The 15,019-nt window shown below is 41.8% G+C and overlaps 2 protein-coding genes across 2 annotated transcripts in view; one reads left to right on the top strand and one right to left on the bottom strand.

The window, feature by feature from the left end:
• kiaa1671 (uncharacterized protein KIAA1671 homolog) overlaps positions 1–13,299 on the bottom strand; it is a 107,417-nt gene extending 94,118 nt beyond the window's left edge. The window contains exon 1 of the mRNA XM_002932085.5: positions 13,129–13,299. The gene's annotated coding sequence lies outside the window, so the exon portion shown is untranslated. The remainder of the gene's footprint in view (positions 1–13,128) is intronic.
• A 40-nt stretch (positions 13,300–13,339) lies between these two features.
• Positions 13,340–15,019, top strand: part of tmem211 (transmembrane protein 211) — a 68,544-nt gene continuing 66,864 nt past the window's right edge. Inside the window, 1 exon segment of the mRNA NM_001114074.1 lies at positions 13,340–13,532. The gene's annotated coding sequence lies outside the window, so the exon portion shown is untranslated.

Here is a 15,019-nt window from a genome sequence, read left to right as displayed (position 1 = left end):
CACTGCTAACCAAAGTGCATAAATATTAGGCAAAATGACCGTCCATGCACAGATAAGTTTCATGCAAATTTTATTTAAGTGCGTACAGCAAATTTTACTGTGAAATCACCTGAGAAGAGCATGTGGCAGGGCATAGTAAAAAAGCATTGCTTACAAGCCTATGTATGACTTTTTAGGCAATTATCATCTGACACAAGTGCTTCTCAGATAATTTCTATGTACACATACACACCTATGTATTAGAAGTAGTTTAGGGTTACACATTAAAAGGAAAACTAAAGCTTAACTAAGGAAGTAGGGCATAAATGTTGTAAATTAAGTTTTGGGCTTCTGTACCAGTCAAGGCAACCACAGCCCTTTAGCAGGGAAGATCTGTGCTTTCAGAGATGCCCCCAGTAGCCCCCCATCTTCCTTTCTGCTGATTTACTGCACATGCTCTGGGTTACTGGTCTCAGTTACTGCTTAGGGACCAACAATATACTGTGTATATTGTATAGGAAGCTCCTGTGACAAGCTTAAAGGCCTGGATTGTGGCTGCTACTGAGATACTGGAACTTTAGTCTGGTGCAGCAAGTTCAGTATATAAAATATGGCATTTTAAAACCTAGTTTTTAGAGTTTAGCTCTCCTTTAACAAAAGCATCCAACCATCTCAAACACTAGTAAGATGATACCATATAGCCACTAGTCCCCCGATTGTATTTGTGGAAGTCTGAGAATAGCACGGAGACAGGAAAACGATAGCCAAGGCTGGCATGAAAAACAGGTTAATCCAGCAGATAGCACAGCAGGAAGGCTCATGGGCCATGTGATCACCGAAGGCTGTGTCCACCTTAGTAGCCTGCCCCACACTCAGTAAATGAAAATGCAACTCATTAACACTCTTCACATGAATTAACAGCCAAATACACTGCTCCCTAGGGCCAGCTGCTTTAGCAAAGACCAGAAACTAAATGAGTCAAAGGGTGGAATCCACAACATAAGCCATTCTTAGTACTTCAGGCTGAGATGCCGGCAGAAAGCCAGAACACCATGGAGCAAAGGTTACAAACAGGGTGTGTGCCTGTAAAGATCACCCACACATTGGAATTTGGGGTAGGTCAGCACAGAAGCGCTTAACACTTTATGGTTCGCAGAGTCTTGATATCTTTTTACACAAAACTAAAAAGGTCTGAAGCACTGAAACCAAACAGACTTTCTCTGAGCGAACAGAGATTTCAAAAACTTGAAAAAGCAAGCAGATACAGACATGTACAGATATTATACCCAGTCTAGTCATAGCCAGACATTATATAGTCATGCATGTGTGCAAACGATATAGAACCCATGCAAAGCCAAGTGCAGACATTATTCTGAATTAGGAAATGGCAAAAATAAAAAAAAAATAATCCAAATAATTTATATACTACTCAGATATGTATAACAGTACCATAGCAGATGTACACATTATATAGATTCTATGCTCCAACAGAAAAAATGGACTGATCCTGCAGAAAAATCCATAACTTCAGCAGGCAGATACATATTACAGACTTGAAACCTCTTCCACGGACCTGCCCACCAATATCTGCCTGAAAATGGAAAGAAAATTGGCATGCTAATACAGCCTTCCTCCGACCGGTCTCTGTAGACCCGCAGTCATTGGGTGCAGGCCCAACAATCGGAAAGGATTTAATCGGTGAATTGATTTCTTATCATTAGAAACATGCTGATAAATAAAGCTCTGACGATGACATCCTATGCCAGTTTGAAAGTTAATAGACAAACAATGACCATATACATTTTTACTATGGTTTGTTCATGTCTTCTCTCCTCTATGGGTTATTTATATAAAACTGCCTTAACGCACCACAGGTATTACAAAACTTTAATTTACTATCATTAATCAGTTGCAAGCCCTGAGGACACTGTGGTGTTATCTGGCCACAAAGCTGAAGTGCAGAATCAACCACAAGGACAGGTTAGTGTTGTTTCTTATAAAGTGAAACCCAACAGGATAAGTAATAACTGCATTTATTAGTTTGGCCAAAGTTGTGAACTACATTGCATGCAAATAGGACTACTAGTGTTTAGCACAACTATCATTGCTTGTATGAGCATGTGATTGTGTGTAGTTATACACATACACACAATGGGGCAGATTTTACCACAGAAAAGCTCACCCACTTTCTATTCATTCCTATATTTAAAAGCATATTTATCAAATGGTGAACTCTCAATTCCATCCATTGATAAATACACATTTTTTCTGTGGTGAACTCACATTTTGATATATCTACCCCTAACAGTTAATGAGCATAGTAAGATGAAATGAATCAAGCACTGTGTCAAACAAGGACATAATGGGAAAATGTATTATGCATACTTTAACTAGCCACAAGCAGAGTTTGAACTAGGCATAAAGGCACCTTCCTAGGGTGTAACCATTTTGGGAATGGGACTTTTTAGAAAATATTTATTAGTTAAAGCCTAATTAACTGTAAATATAAGTATGGGACCTGTTATGCAGAATGCCTGGGACCTTCTCCGGATAAGTGATCTTTCCATAAATTGGATCATCATTTTTTAAGTCTACTAAAAAATCATTTAAACATTAAATAAACTCAATAGCATTTTTGTCTCCAGTAAGAATGATATCTTATTATTACAGAGAAAAAGAAAATCATTTTTGAAATGTATCTTTTTTTTTTTATCAAAGTGGAGTCGATTGAAGATGGACTTCCCATAATTTTGAGCTTTCTGCATAATGGGTTTTCCAAATAAGGGTTCTTATTCCTGTGTTATCTAATTATGTCTCCTCTCCTTTCTCTGTGTGTTACAAAAAGTAGGTAATGGTGTGAAAGTACCACAGGGAAGAAGGGAGAAACAGATTATTTACTTAGTGTACTTGGGTATTTTAGTATAAAAGTCTACTTATTGTCTTGAAAATCATAAAGGTGGCCATACACGTGGCGATCTGACGATGTTTCGTACGACCATCGGTCGCACGAAACATCGTAAGATCCGCCACACACCATTCAGGGCTGAATCGGCAGGAGAGGTAGAAACAATAGGATTTCTACCTCCTTCTGCCGATTCAGCTCTGAAGGGAGAATTTTGGTCAGGCGCCTTCTATGGCGCCCGATCAAAATTTTCAAACTTGTCCGATCGGCGAGTCGTCCGATATCGGCAGCTTCCTGCGATATCGGTCGACTCGCCGACATGCCATACACGCACCGATTATCGTACGAAACGAGGTTTCGTACGATAATATCGGTGCGTGTATGGCCACCTTTAAGGGTGAAGACACACAGAGATACTTAGTAGCAGTTAATTGTCACGACTACTAAACGCCAGAAAATACCCTGCCATAGACAACACTAAGAATTACCTCTGCTAAAACACACAAAGAGAATTATCAGTAAATGATCAGCATTGTAGATCCTACAAGTAGCTCTGTGTGTCTTCACCCTAAGGGTTAAATCTGTTACAACATAACAAAATGATTAGTAAACTCGGTTGTTTACAATTAAATACCCAACCCTGTTACATACTCCCCTCAGGCCATCTGGTCATATTAACATAAAAATCTGCCAGTATTCCCCACCCTGACCCTAAAAAAAATCTAGTGACTGTATCTCTTTCCACTCCATGCTAGATGGCTAAGGCAGGAGGCTCTAGGAGTAAACTAAAGCAATTATTGATGACTTCAGAAACCCAAAGCAATGCATATGATTTCCCACTGGCAATTTACATTATTGCCGGTGGGAAAGGCATTTGGATTAATCACCCATGGTAGAGGAGATTTATCGTAGCCGACTAATCTTCTCAGCCCTAAGGGCTCTGGCACACGGGGAGATTAGTCGCCCGCGACAAAACTCCTTGTTCGCGGGCGACTAATTTCCCCGAGTTGCCTTCCCCTGCCATCCCACCGGCAAAAATGTATGTCGCCGGTGGGATGGCACACGCGGCGGCGCGATTTCGCGCAAATCGCCGAAAAAGCCTCGTGAGGCAACTTCGGCGATTTGCATTTTTGCCGGTGGGATGGCAGGGGAAGGCAACTCGGGGAAATTAGTCGCCCGCGAACAGGGAGTTTTGTCGCGGGCGACTAATCTCCCCGTGTGCCAGAGCCCTAAGAGTAGTTTTGTGTTTAATGGAGAAGACTGTAGTGAGGTGTAGTTTCCCACAAGATAAGATAGACTCATGTAGGTAGAACTCAAGGATACAGACTTAAATTTCTTCAGGACAATGATACACCAGGTTAGTTACCCATGATAAATCTCCTCTGCCGTGGGAGATTAATCTCCTTTAGGCTGTTGGCACACAGGGAGATTTGTCGCCCGTGGTCGAATCTCTGATGTCGCGGTCAACAAATCTCCCCTGAATAAAACTCCCATCAGCAAAAAAGTGAATCGCTGGTGGGATAGCATATGCCAGTGATCCCCAACCAGTGGCTCAGGAGCAACATGTTGCTCACCAACCCTTTGGATGTTGCTCTCAGTGGCGAATGACTTCCCACCAGTAATTTACTTTATTGCTGATGGGAAGGTATTCAGGGGAGATTTGTTGTCCGTGGTAAAAACATACTACATACATACTACTTTGCAAAGTCGCTTGAAGTTGCCTCTCGAGGAAACTTTGGACTACTTTGAAAAGATGCTGTGCTGCTTATGTTTCCCTACAGGCAATTTGCATTTTAGCTAGTAGGAAGGAAACAAGGGACAATTTGTCACCCACGATAGCCAAGATTTATCAAGGGCAACAGTGTCCTGGGTGTCACTGGCCTAAAGCACACTGTAAGATCCAGATACCTATGGTATGAGTACTATCCAATGTGAACCCTGTATGTGATGCGACATTGTGCCACAAATATTTTTACAAAGGAAACACCTTCTTTTCTATGTTATTTCTTCAATAAGTTTAAGAGAACCACTGAAATTCTAGATTCTTTATGAAAGGGCCCAGTTGAAGCAAGTTGCATGTGCAACTGAAGGAAGTTGCAGTGCTTTATACTCTGGAAAGCAGCTGGATACAGGTGCCCAAAGTGACAGATAGATTGCAACAAATGCCGGGCTGACGCATACTGAAAAATGATTACTTAATAAGGGCCAGATGGGCGGCACTGTCCTAGCCTTTCCCAGCTGAGTGATATCACTCCCCAGAGACTGAACCAACTGAGGCAGACAAACCATGTTTACTAAGACGTCATACAGAATAAACACCTGCTATAGGAAACGCATACAGCACTAACGGCTAGGTCAGGTCTGCTTTTGCCAACCCCTCAGTGTAAGTGAACAGCAAGACTTGATTTTTCTTTCCTCTTTCTATGTTTATGTTGCTGCCATTGTTTTCATTTCAAGCATCTCTCAAATCTTTAAAAGGGATCCATTAGAATTATGGCACATTGGTGGGCATATTTATCAAACTGAACAAACTGCCATAACTATACCATAAGAAAACTCTATAGTTTTATTCACTTGTATAGAAGAGCTGTCTTCTGACAAATTCTGGTGAATGTCTGTTACCCATTGATAAATATACCCCATGGACTGTTATAAATATCAAAACTTTTTGCAACAAAAAACATTTAATTATTTTCTATTATAGCCAATTAGAACTTCAGCAAGTATGCAACAGGGATCAAGTTTGAACAGTTTTAAGATAAACATGGCAGGTTTATATATAAACAGCTGATCTCACAAACATGCAGAACCATGCCTTTATAGTCAAATATATTCAAAATGCACACCCTTCCCTTTCTGGAATAAGAAGCCACAAGCTTCTATAAGCTACCATTTTTACCACAGATACCTACAGTGGATATAAAAAGTCTACACACCCCTGATAAAATGTCAGGTTCCTGTGCTGTACAAAAATTAGACAAAGATAAATTATTTCAGAACTTTTTCCACCTTTAATGTGACCTATAAACTGTACCACTCAATTGAAAAACAAACTGAAATCTTTTAGGGGGAGGGAGGAAAACCAAAAAACCTAAAACAATGTGGTGGCATAAGTGTGCACACCCTTAAACTAATACTTTGTTGAAGCACCTTTTGATTTTATTACAGCACCCTTTTTGGGTATGAGTCTTTCAGCATGGCACATTTTGACTTTGCAAGATTTGCCCGCTCTTCTTTGCAGAAACACTCCAAATCTGTCAGATTGCGAGGGCATCTCCTGGTCTCCTGTGTCTTCCCATAGACTCCATTTTAATGAAATAATTCACGTTTTAAAAATGATTTCCATTTTCACTGTAATAATAAAACAGTACCTTGTACTTGTTCCCAACTAAGACATAATTAATTCTTACTGGCAACAAAACAATCCTACTGGGTTTATTTAATTTTTAAAAGATCATTTTTAAAGGTAGCCTTAAAGTATAATGACCCAAAATTACAGAAAATGTATCCTTAAAACCCTAAGAACTAGGCATTATAGATAACAGGTCCCATACCTGTATATGGTAAAAGAGCAGGTTCTGAGCAGCACATTTAATGATGTGGTTATCTCCCCTGCTGCAGCTCAATAAATCCCAAGGTAGATGACAGTGCCTACAATCTCCTTAGAACATGCAAAGGTCAAATCATTACTCATAAACACTTGATTGTTTATGGGTCAGCAAGAAAATGTAAAAGCACAATATGCAGTTAATCACTGAGCTGCCCAAGAAAGCCGCAGCATTGTCACAGCAAACTGAGTTCCCACCGGCACAGAGTATGAGCAAAAGATACCTTCAGTACCTGAGGAGAATTAGTGCCTTGCCCTGATGGTTTCTTAGCACCCAACTAGTTCATGCCAGGTGACTAGAACAGACTATTATCTTGATCGGGTAAGATGGCTTAGCAGCATGCTGGTGCAAAAAAACACAATACCTACACCAGAGGCACAGCAGTGCAGCCTGCATGGTTTTGCTCAATCTTCAGGTACATTTGCCCTGCTCAAACATCAGCCACCTGCCATGCACCTGTCCTGTGTTGTGTCAAAAAAGAAAGGGCCATTGGCTGGCAAAACACCCATGTAGCAGAGAGCTTTGTTGATTCTGACAGCTCCACACTGCTTTCATATACATGTGAATATGCACTGCTTGGAAGGGCTGGGCTTGAGAAGCAGGGACACAGAAATCACAAAGCAAGCACTTTGCTATGGAACAATGCTACAGCTGACTGCACTTGTTACTATAGGTTTGCTGTGCGCTGGACCATCAGTTACTTGTGGGGGGGGTTCTGTTAGCTGTCTGTCGCCAACAAGGGGCAGTATGTTCATTTACAGAACGGCAATACTATATCTATATAAAAAGTTTGTTTAACTTCCGATTTATCAATGATATCTTATGTACGTATATATATATTTTTATTTCTATATGTTACATTTACTAAAGCTTGCAATATGTAAACCACATTGTATTTAGGACTGACATTAACAAACCACTAGGCAACGTTAAGAGGAACGGGGTGAACACTATTCTATTTCTATTATCCAGACCCAAAAACATTAGTTTGCACTGCACAAATACTAGCACAAATGTCTGAATGATGTGTCAGTGTACGTCTGAGCAATGAGTAGAGTAGAATCAAGAGATGCTTCCTGCTATAGCAAAATGAGAATTTGATGCTCTGCCCTTGTGCAGGCTGAAGACACAGGGAGCTGTCGAGTACCCTGAGCAAGTTATATGGTAATGTATATGTTTTTAAGTTTAGCCAAGAACAGAGCTTTAACACTAAACTTTTTTTTCTACAAAGGTTCAGGGAATATAAATGTATGTACCATAAGAACACATTTAGTATACTCACTAGTCTACAGTACAGCGCTGCGTACATAAGTAGCGCTTTATAAATAAAGTTATACATACATACTAGTGGTAGTGACTATACTGTCACTGTAAAAAACTATACGTTGCGCCAACAGCAATCATATAAAAATGAAATTTGCTCTCTGATACTCTGTAAGTATGCCCCAGTCAGTTAACTGGTCAGTACAATGTCCCATTCAAAACATTCAGCAAACACAGAAACTGAGCTAAGAAAGAAAAGATTATTATATGATATCTGCACATCTCATGATAGATACTTTTCAACACGGCTTTGTTCTATAGCGCTGACTAGCAAATGCACAAAGCTTTTGTTAAATGTTTCTCTGCATATAACGGAGCATTATAGAATAGGCAGCCCAAAAGATAAACCACACTATTATACAGGCAACAAAACAAATCCTAAAAGGTACTAAAACAATGAATTCTCCAGTGCCTCATTCTGCTTTTATAAAAGGAGAAATCATAGCAAGACTTGATTCTGTTTACAGACTATGAGAAATAAAGCCAGCCTGTGGTTATAGCTTGCACTACTCCAAAGGAAGCATAACAAAACAGGGAACTCTGAAGCTCTACAGCACAAAGCTGACAAACATATTTCTAAGAAAGCTTTACCAGGAAGATTATAGATAAATACAGAAGTGATAAAGAACACTTGACTTTGGTTAAGACTTAAGTCTCCAGGAAACTTGTGGAGACAAAAAGGCACGCGCTTGAAGTAAGGGCTATAAAATGCTGGGAATAGTCTTCCAGCAACTACAATAGGAAAGTAGACAGGTAAAAGACATGCACATAATGTATCAAAGAACTTCTTCCCAAAACACATGGGACTAATAAATAAGCACTTTGAGCTATCTAACCTTGTCATTTTTGACTATTATACTAAATGACAAGAGGAAAAAACTTTTGGTCCTTGTGAGGCAGCTAATTAGATTATCAGCAGCCCCAACGGGGCCCTGCTGACCAGGCAAGCCTAAAACCAAAATGGGCAAGGCATATCCATACATTTGAGTTGTGGGCAGAGAGCCCTTCACCATGGCTTGCTACGTTTGCTTCAGGGGCTGCCCATCCTGTCTACACACCAATTGAAGGGGGGGTCAAACCCATTCTGAACCTGAAGCATGGGGAAGTGAATGTTAAACCCAAGGGACACCAATTAAGCCTCCCCCCCACACATTTCAGGGGATTATGTGGGCTCTGGAAATGTAACAATCTACCTTACAAGGACCAAACATGGGGAAGCTAAATTGTCCCTGTTTGCACTGTTTAGATTGAGAAATAACTAAACATATTAGTGATGAAACAAAACGCAAAAAGTATGTTCAGCATAAGTCTTATTAATTGCACTCAAGTTAAAAAGGGGTATACTGTGCCCTTAAAACTCCAAAATAAAAACAGTGGTCAGTCCTGAACAGCCATGCATAAGAACTTTTTCAATTGTTCAGAAAAAAAAGGCAATGGCAACCAAAGAGCCCGATTCTTTGGGCTCTCAGGAAAAAACACATATGTGATGCCATTATTTACAGGTCCACGCAAGCAAGCCAACAATCAGAATGTAAGTATGTTGGAAATAGTGTGGCATAACTGCATAAATCTACATTTCATATGAATCATGAAAGCAGACCTGTGCATTACTAATATTGCAGTAGAGCATAAAGCTCCAATGTTGAGCCACCCTGATTCTGACATACCACACCACTACACCAGTACAACTATAAAACATATAATCAAAAGTCCAATTATGGAATTGCAGGAAAACACACAATACTCACTGTAATTAAAATAAACTCAGCCCTTTATCAATTTATGGTATTGAGCTGTTGCAGACAGGGACCCATTTAGAGTAGGCAACATACGGATCAATAATCTCTTTCTGAAGGAACACTGTCACTCATATTGTACTCCACCCATCCTATCAGTGCTGTCTGTATGCGTGCTCATCTCTGCATTTCCTATTAACTGTAATTTTCCAAATCATACGGCAGTCACCTTGTTTGCACTATCACTCATTATCTATGTGCACATTATATAAATATGATTAAAATTCCAAAACATTGACTAGCAATTAGTACAGGTATGGGACCTGTTATTCAGAATGCTCGGGACCTGGGGTTTGCTGGACAAGAGATATTTCCAGAATTTGTATCTCCATATCTAAAGAAATCATTTAAACATTAATTAACCCCAATAGAATTGTTTTGCCTTCAATAAGGGTTAATTATATCTTAGTTAGGATCTGGTACAAGGTACTATCCTATTACAACAGAGAAAGAGGAAATTGATTTTAATTATTTGTTTAAAATGGAGTCTGTGGGAGATGGGAGACAAAAAATTCTATACCTGTAAATTAATTTGTGGATTTGGGAGTTGGAGCAGTGCTCAGTAATCAAACACAGGTATAACATTTATTACCTGGAATGACATGGACCTTGGGTTTTCTGGATAAGGGATCCTGCGACTAATCTCCCCGCAATGCCATCCCACCGACTAGAATGTAAATCGCCGTTGGGATAGCATACGCGGAGCTGCGATTTGGTGAAATCGCCGAAGTTTCCTCTCAAGGCACACTGCCGATTTACATTCTAGCCGGTGGTATGGCATTGCGGGTGAGATTAGTCGCCTGCGTCAACGGAGATTTGTCGCACCGCAACCAATCTCCCCGTGTTCCCCTAAGGAGTTTACAATTCAAGGTCACATATCATATTCACAAAACACAATTGGGTCAGGCTGATCAAAAGCCACTTAAACTGGCATGTTTTTGGAGTGAGGCAGGAAAACCAGAGTACCTGAAATAAACACACTCAGACACAGGAGAATAAACAAACTCCTGCAAAAAGTGCCCAGGACTTAATAGTAAGAAAACAGTACCTTGTACTCAATCCTAACTAAGATATAATTTATCCTTACTTTAAGCAAAACAATCCTACTGTGTTTAGTTATTATTTGGAGATCCAAATTCAGAAAACCCCATGTAACCAGTATTCTGGATAAAAGGTGTGTACCCATTTCTAGAGAATTGTAGATAAAAGAACTACTTTTTCTATCAATAATATATTTTAATGTATTTTAATTGGGGGTGTATGCTTCAGTGTCTCTAAAACTGCATTTGTGCCAAGTGTTTAAAAATATATATATATTTTATACTGTCTTCTATTTAAATAAATCAGATTTGTTTGTTCAGGCTACAGGGCCCCAGATGTTGACTAACAACAATCTCATCATCCCCTGGCAGCCAATGGTTGGGGATTTCTCAATAAAATAATTTAGACTGAAGTGATTATATATTGGTAGTCTCTCAGATCACAATTTTGCTGTCGCAACAGCAAGTGCCTCATCACGTCAGTATACAGAAGCATGCAAATGTCATTACGCACAAGTTTAATACAGCCCTCTCACATTTGCATAAAGAACAAGTTTGACAGTTGTGAGACCAGAGAAGCTCGGTGTATACGCAGAAATGACAGGGCAGGATTAGCAAAAACTTCCCTATAGTGTAATAAGCTAGAGCAGCACTTATACAGAACTATAATGCACTGGATCCAGTAACATGCAGTCTTTGTTTTGCCCTTCATTTCAGCAGGAATCTGCTTCCTTTAAAATGTGCGTTATTTGTAATACCTGCCACTTCCAAAGCAGCCAGCTAGAAACAAGGCTCCATTTCCCATATAAACAAAGTAAGCCATGCTTGGCGGCACACAGCTGGGGGAGGGATGGGAACTTCCTAGTCCTGCACTCTTACATCCCCATGTGTTTTGTTTTTATTTTGCTGAGATTTGTTATTGCAGGATAGGCACTGGAGGAGTATACTGACCTATGGCTGACACTCACATTACTCAATATGGAAAAAACTATCCCAAAATGCCCAAATAAGGGGAGATTGTGGATATTTTCTCAGTAGTAATAGGACCTTTACCCTTAACCATTTTCCTGCCAAAGAGGAAAGCCAATAATTGCTCTTCTCCTAACATAATGCTGATGTTAAACTACAACAGGCTGCGGTGCTGGGAGCTATGAGCAATACTCTCTGCCACTGAAGGAAGTATCCTGCACTGCACATTGTCAGCAATTGGCATATTTGCATACACAAAGCTTCATAAGGGGGCGAGCAAACATTACCTGCAAAAAAAGGAATTTTATCTTTTGGCATCTTTCTTATAACTTTACAATAATTACAAATTACAATAGTTGCTTTTCAAAATCTGTATTCCACCGAGAGATGAAAATATACATTTGCCAGTTTCAGGGCCGCTGCTGGCCAAATGGGTGCCCTAAGCAGAAATTTACTTTTGTGCCCCCTCCCCCAAATATTACGGAAGTAAAAATAAAATAATTAAAAAAAAAACACCTACTATAGGGGCCCCATAGTAAGTGCCCCCAATAGCCCCCATAGTAAGTGCCCCCAATTGCCCCCATAGATAGATTGAACTATCCGGGACAGCGGGATGCGCTATAAAAACCGGCGGGACAGTGTTGGGGGGTATGTTATAATATATAAAAATGTTTTTTTTTTTTTGGAGCAGCTGGGATTGTGCCCCCCTGGGAGTTGGTGCCCTATGCAGACTGAGTACTCTGCTTATAGGGAGCGGCAGCCCTGGCCAGTTTACAAAAAGGATGGGGTATCATACAAGTAACTCAGATGGGCTTAAATTCCTCTGTATCCCAAGCTACTGGTGACAGAAATCAGGGCCTTGCGTTCTGAATTGAAATGCCTGGCGTGCCCACAAACACAGGCTATTTATAGTACCTCTATGCATTTTTATTAGCCAATTACATTTTATTGAACATATGATTTTCTATATTACATTTATAGAACTGGCTCCAATGTTTATTTCATATAACTAACATGTGTGCTGTACCTATTGCCTTCTCCTTACAGTTATCTGATTTATAAAAGGGAAATCCCAAGCTGTTGCTCTTGAACTACAACTCGAACCCCTCCAGCTGGAGACAATGTGGATGAAGAGAGAATGGGGGCTGGGGGCTGAGTATGCACGAATTAGAATTTCGGATTGTTTCCGTATAGGAACAAATAACAGGAAATGTAATTAAGCACAGGTGTAACTGTATGTAGGTACGTACCAACACATTAGAGGGTATGCCCGTATGACACATGTATAACACAAGCATTTCTATAATACAAGAATTACAGCAATAACCTGAAGTGCTAAGCAAAAGGAACAACAGGCTCCTAATGAGAAGTTTTCCTATAAGTGACAGTTTCCCAGAAGATTTATATGTGAGAGTTACTGCCCCTTTATTGTCCGGTTACCCCTCGCCCCGCACAGCGAATGGAAAGTTTCATGTGCTACGTTACAGTTTGGCACTTACACACTTATTTACCTGTTTTTGTCCCGCTTCCCACGTACACTCTCTATAGGATTCTCCGCTCACCGTCCTCCTTCCTCTTTCTCCATGTTCCACCTGCCCTAACAGGGGAAGCTCCGCCCGACCAACCCAACCTGCTCCTGCTCCACGCTGTCCCCGCCCACTCCCCTTGCTGGTTTGCCACAAGGAACTCCAAGCCCAGGACAAAGGGCGCGCAACCTAGCCTGTTGTGTGGCTGGATAGGGGCGGGGTTAAGGGTTGGAAGCGGCTTTGTTAACATGGCAACCTGTGGCTGCTGCTGGAATAGAAATGTGGCGTGTCTGTAGCGCCACCCCTTGGTCACTCAACTTGGACGCAGAACAAATGAAGTTAGTTGTACGACATCTGCTGATAATCCGAGTCCCACCGCTTTAGCAGAGGTATGGGCACAGATATAGGGAACACTGCCAGCTCATTTTTTTTTTCAAACTGTGGGAATAAAAACTGGTGCGCAATTAAATGACTTCCCTAGGCGACACAGCACATCAGTTTGTGTGTAAGTACCAGGGGCAAAAGATGGAATTACAAGGACAGACTTAGGCACCCTAAATCTGTATGATTTGTATGCATTGCACAACTTTTGTTTGTATTTTTTAGGTGGGGGAAGGGGGGGCAGTTATGATGATGCTTTTTTTTTTTTTAAATTGTCTTTTAATCAATTGTAGGGACCCATAGGAACTGAGCTCCCTATGGCTTTAGCCCTACACTGTGTTATCTGCTGTTACTGAGCAGATTGTAATGTTGCCACTTTAGTTATGTGTCACTATGCACTTATTGGCCCTTAGTTAGGATGACCACTTCCTGCACACTGTAATATAGTGATTTGCAGGGTGTGGGCACTTCCACTTTGGCATTCCTATCCTTCAGAACAGGTTGCACATTGAGCCTGGGTTCTCAACTGGGCCCAGAAGCCTGTGCCCTAGAGGAAGCCAATCCATCTAGTGATTCTAAGTCGGGGATCAGGGACCCCGTGAATGAGGTGTAGTCATTTGCAGGTTAGACTTTGTTATAGCACGCTCTAGGAGTGTGACTTAGTTCAGGGCTATTTAGTATGAGCAGCTATACGCTCCCACATGGGAGAAAATAGAGCAGGGGGCTCAAACTCAATTTACCTGGGGGCCGCAGGAGGCAAAGTCAGGATGAGGCTGGGCCGCATAAGGGATTTCACAAAAAAATGTCGGGAGCTGCTGATTGCGGAAATGACGTTATGCCATCATAGTGCTGGGCGGTATGACCAAAAATTTATATCACGGTATTTTTCAAAATTATATCGGTATCACGGTATTTGACGGTATTTTTTTTCCCCATGCATGATTAGGTGACCACCCCAAACACCCGCCACCCGCACCCCCCCCCGCCACCCCAAACACCCCCCCATCCGCACGCAGCCCACCCACCCCCCCATCCGCACGCACCCCCCCATCCGCACGCACCCCCCCCACCCCCCCATCCGCACGCACCCCCCCATCCGCACGCAGCCCACCCACCCCCCCATCCGCACGCACCCCCCCATCCGCACGCACCCCCCCCACCCCCCCATCCGCACGCACCCCCCCACCCCAAACACCCCCCCATCCGCACGCACCCCCCCACCCCAAACACCCCCCCATCCACACACCCCCCCCACCCCACCCCAAACACCCCCCCATCCCCTTCACATAAATATAACCCCCCACTCCACCCCATCCCACCCCCCCAAACACAACCCCATCCCCTTCACATAAGTATAACCCACCCACCCCCACCCCAAACACCCCCCCATCCCCTTCACATAAATATAACCCCCCACCCCACCCCCCCCAAACACAACCCCATCCCCTTCACATAAAAGATAATTACTGGCCAGGCACCCCCCGACAGCTCACAT

The sequence above is a fragment of the Xenopus tropicalis genome, chromosome 1 (genome assembly GCF_000004195.4).
Source record: "Xenopus tropicalis strain Nigerian chromosome 1, UCB_Xtro_10.0, whole genome shotgun sequence".
NCBI classification, from domain to species: Eukaryota; Metazoa; Chordata; class Amphibia; order Anura; family Pipidae; genus Xenopus; species Xenopus tropicalis.
Note: the sequence above shows the minus strand (reverse complement) of the source record. Positions and strands in the feature narration are given on the sequence as shown.